At 53.1% G+C, this 5000-nt stretch overlaps 1 non-coding gene across 1 annotated transcript in view; it reads right to left on the reverse strand.

The window, feature by feature from the left end:
- LOC124580722 overlaps nt 1-518 on the reverse strand; it is a 1910-nt gene extending 1392 nt beyond the window's left edge. The window contains exon 1 of the ribosomal RNA XR_006973265.1: nt 1-518. This exon is cut by the window's left edge and continues 1392 nt beyond it. This is a non-coding gene — a ribosomal RNA (small subunit ribosomal RNA).
- Between the last annotated feature and the right edge of the window lie 4482 nt (nt 519-5000).

Here is a 5000-nt window from a genome sequence, read left to right on the forward strand (position 1 = left end):
GGCCTCGGATGAGTCCCGTATCGTTATTTTTCGTCACTACCTCCCCGTGCCGGGAGTGGGTAATTTGCGCGCCTGCTGCCTTCCTTGGATGTGGTAGCCGTTTCTCAGGCTCCCTCTCCGGAATCGAACCCTGATTCCCCGTTACCCGTTACAACCATGGTAGGCGCAGAACCTACCATCGACAGTTGATAAGGCAGACATTTGAAAGATGCGTCGCCGGTACGAGGACCGTGCGATCAGCCCAAAGTTATTCAGAGTCACCAAGGCAAACGGACCGGACGAGCCGACCGATTGGTTTTGATCTAATAAAAGCGTCCCTTCCATCTCTGGTCGGGACTCTGTTTGCATGTATTAGCTCTAGAATTACCACAGTTATCCAAGTAACGTGGGTACGATCTAAGGAACCATAACTGATTTAATGAGCCATTCGCGGTTTCACCTTAATGCGGCTTGTACTGAGACATGCATGGCTTAATCTTTGAGACAAGCATATGACTACTGGCAGGATCAACCAGGGAGCTGCGTCAACTAGAGCTGAGCAGCCGGCCGCCCGGGAGTGTGTCCCGGGGGCCCGCGCGAACACGCAAGCGTCCGCTCAATTATTCTGCAAACAGGAGGAGGCTGAGCTCCCCTGCACAATACACCTCGAAACCCTCTCAGGTCCCGGCGGCGCGCAGCGCCGTCCTAAGTACTTGGTCGGGTTCGAGAGAGGCGCAATCGCCCGGAGTTTGGCGAGTAGACGCTTTAGGTGCGACCACCCGTGCTCCCAACTGAGCTTGCCGCTGCCGACAGAGGCCCGGGAGCGTGCTGTCGTGGCATTGCCGGCGGGAGACAACACGCGCCACCTACGGTGGCCGGCAGCTCCAACGCCAGCGCCACAGAAGGACAAAAGCCCCACTTGGGTGCCGAAGCGAACTCTCCCAGCACAGCGCACGCGCCAACACGTCCGCACAGCTGCGATACAATCCACCTGCGAGAACCGCAGAGGCGACCGAGCAGCAGACGGCGTCGCGGCGCCGAGCGCCGGGCGGCGGCGCATCCTCAGCGCACACAGTCCTCAATCGGACCAGCACACTGCAGATGTCCACCGCGCTTCGCACCGGGCCCGCGAGGACCTACTTTGGCCGCACGGCGCCGCGTGCAGGGTGCGCCGGCGCGCAGCTGCGCCGCCTGCCGCCTCCGTCGGCCGGCGCGCCTGCCACTGGCCGCCCCCACCAGCCGGCTGTAGCGCGTGCGCCCACGCACCGCGCGGCCAGCACGCCGGAAGGCCCCCCCTCACCGGCCGGGGACGGTCCCACCCAGCCACCGCCGCGTATCGCTTCACACCCACATGCCATTCACGTTCGTGGGCATGGTGGGTATCGCTGAAACAACCGGTTGGTAGCTCAACCGATCGTCGCCATCACTGATTCACCTCTAGCGAGAACAACCGCACCACAACGGTTTACCAGTTCTTCATTTGCGTAACGTCACCAGCAAACGTAGACGTCCATCGCCATTTGCAAATTCAACGATTGTTGCATGCCTGTGTCAGGTGTCACGACACACTATGTCTGCCCACATACACGCAACAACATGTGCACGCTTCGCGAACACGTGGAAGGTGGCCCCCGTACGTATGCGATGTCCATTGCGCGAACGACTGTCAACCGGCCTCTGTCGCATGTCGCAGATGTGGAACGCAGTGCACCATGCTATCACGGTGTGTGAGAAGAGACGACTACGTCTGACAACACGCGCCACTACATCAACAGACGGCTCATGCTGATCGCCATCCACGGCATACCATACTGCAATCCAGCTCTTATAGGGAGACGACACGTAGCTGAGTGCACAATATTTGGACCGTATGGTTCGCCGTTGTTGGCGCAGTCGTGGTACGGTCACACATGTACCACGATGTATCATTCAGTACATGAGGACCAATGTGCGGTACAGTGTGTGATTTGGACGTACAACATCAGCGGACAGTTGCCACAAGCCGTACCACAACGTAGGCTGTGCTTCGCCATGCGAATGCCAATGAACAACTGCGAAGGGCATTGAGCATGTACGTCCTGCCGCCATCCGCATTACAGTGTATAGCTGCAAGGTGTTTAACATGAAGCGATACTCTGGGGACCGGGCAGTGCGAGTAGCAAACTATATTGCGGGGGTTGCAGTTAGGCAACACTACACTAATTTAACGCGTCGTATGACAATTACAGAGCAGGTTAAGGCCCAACGTGTGTTGGGTTAAGGCCCAACGTGTGTTGGGTTAAGGCCCAACGTGTGTTGGGTTAAGGCCCAACGTGTGTTGGGTTAAGGCCCAACGTGTGTTGGGTTAAGGCCCAACGTGTGTTGGGTTAAGGCCCAACGTGTGTTGGGTTAAGGCCCAACGTGTGTTGGGTTAAGGCCCAACGTGTGTTGGGTTAAGGCCCAACGTGTGTTGGGTTAAGGCCCAACGTGTGTTGGGTTAAGGCCCAACGTGTGTTGGGTTAAGGCCCAACGTGTGTTGGGTTAAGGCCCAACGTGTGTTGGGTTAAGGCCCAACGTGTGTTGGGTTAAGGCCCAACGTGTGTTGGGTTAAGGCCCAACGTGTGTTGGGTTAAGGCCCAACGTGTGTTGGGTTAAGGCGCAACATAGGTTAGGTTAAGGCGCAACATAGGTTAGGTTAAGGCGCAACATAGGTTAGGTTAAGGCGCAACATAGGTTAGGTTAAGGCGCAACATAGGTTAGGTTAAGGCGCAACATAGGTTAGGTTACGGCGCAACATAGGTTAGGTTAAGGCGCAACATAGGTTAGGTTAAGGCGCAACATAGGTTAGGTTACGGCGCAACATAGGTTAGGTTAAGGCGCAACATAGGTTAGGTTAAGGCGCAACATAGGTTAGGTTAAGGCGCAACATAGGTTAGGTTAAGGCGCAACATAGGTTAGGTTAAGGCGCAACATAGGTTAGGTTAAGGCGCAACATAGGTTAGGTTAAGGCGCAACATAGGTTAGGTTAAGGCGCAACATAGGTTAGGTTAAGGCGCAACATAGGTTAGGTTACGGCGCAACATAGGTTAGGTTAAGGCGCAACATAGGTTAGGTTAAGGCGCAACATAGGTTAGGTTAAGGCGCAACATAGGTTAGGTTATGGCGCAACATAGGTTAGGTTACGGCGCAACATAGGTTAGGTTACGGCGCAACATAGGTTAGGTTAAGGCGCAACATAGGTTAGGTTAAGGCGCAACATAGGTTAGGTTAAGGCGCAACATAGGTTAGGTTAAGGCGCAACATAGGTTAGGTTAAGGCGCAACATAGGTTAGGTTAAGGCGCAACATAGGTTAGGTTAAGGCGCAACATAGGTTAGGTTAAGGCGCAACATGGGTTAGGTTAAGGCGCAACATGGGTTAGGTTAAGGCGCAACATGGGTTAGGTTAAGGCGCAACATGGGTTAGGTTAAGGCGCAACATGGGTTAGGTTAAGGCGCAACATGGGTTAGGTTAAGGCGCAACATGGGTTAGGTTAAGGCGCAACATGGGTTAGGTTAAGGCGCAACATGGGTTAGGTTAAGGCGCAACATGGGTTAGGTTAAGGCGCAACATGGGTTAGGTTAAGGCGCAACATGGGTTAGGTTAAGGCGCAACATGGGTTAGGTTAAGGTACAATATGGGTTAGGTTAAGGTACAATATGGGTTAGGTTAAGGTACAATATGGGTTAGGTTAAGGTACAATATGGGTTAGGTTAAGGTACAATATGGGTTAGGTTAAGGTACAATATGGGTTAGGTTAAGGTACAATATGGGTTAGGTTAAGGTACAATATGGGTTAGGTTAAGGTACAATATGGGTTAGGTTAAGGTACAATATGGGTTAGGTTAAGGTACAATACGGGTTAGGTTAAGGTACAATACGGGTTAGGTTAAGGTACAATACGGGTTAGGTTAAGGTACAATACGGGTTAGGTTAAGGTACAATACGGGTTAGGTTAAGGCACTTGGGGGGGGGGGGGCCCGGTTTGTTGATTGTGATTATCGTAAGTAAATGACTGCGGCATCATCTGATTTGCCACGTCAGGGTGCACCTTTGGCTCATAACAGGCGGCGCTCTGATTCCATGCTTGTGGCAGACCTGTGTCTTTCATTCCTGCCATTGTTTGTGTGGTGTGACAGGAGGCAGTATTGTGATGTTGGGTGCACCCCTGTCTGGGACATGTGTGGGTGTTGGTGGCTTAGCTGAGCAATGGTGGTTGTCGGAAGGGTGGGATATTCTGTTTTCCGAGTGGACCTCCCGGTCTGGTTATGATAGTGTGGATTGTCTAATGTGGCAGAGAGGATGCACTGGGTGTTGTTCCATGCTGGTGCTTACATATTGTCTGTGTGCCTGTTACAGGCAGAGAGTAGTGCGTGATAAGAGTGTCTGGCTGACGTGTGATTGTGAGCAGAGTCTTTCAGCATGTATACGGACAGGTCTATACATTATCTGTATTCTGATGGCTCTATCTATTACTAATCAGCGCCGTGTATACGTTTAATCCGGTTCCAGTCGAAACTATTGTATCTCTGTACATTAGTGACACGGCGAGCCCGCTATGTAGTTACTCGTCTCGGCAGCTTCCACCGGTGTATGGCAAATGATTATAAGGAATCAGTCTAGTCGTCAATACCGATAGTCTGACGTCACATGTCTGGGGTGGGGGACGCTGCGCCCTTCCGGTGGGTCATGGCCTAGGAAGACTCTTCCCACGCAGGGGGGCTTGGACTGTCATTGACTCTTCCGAGTAATATACTTGCCGTACGTTTTTGCGACTGCGAGTGCAACGCTCACCGGTACCGACATGGATGGAGCGCCTCCTAGCTGCCGCTGAGCATCTGCATTCGTACAGCGAGCAACGCGATCGCGTCTGTAGCTCGTACGTGGTACAGCTCGCAGCTCATGTATATGGACAGCGGGAATGTCGCATATTGGACATAACTCTTCATGAAACGCACGTTATAGGGGTGGATTGCACATTGCGAGTGCGAGCAAAGTCCGCCG

Source organism: Schistocerca americana, unplaced genomic scaffold, assembly GCF_021461395.2.
Source record: "Schistocerca americana isolate TAMUIC-IGC-003095 unplaced genomic scaffold, iqSchAmer2.1 HiC_scaffold_350, whole genome shotgun sequence".
Classification (NCBI taxonomy): domain Eukaryota; kingdom Metazoa; phylum Arthropoda; class Insecta; order Orthoptera; family Acrididae; genus Schistocerca; species Schistocerca americana.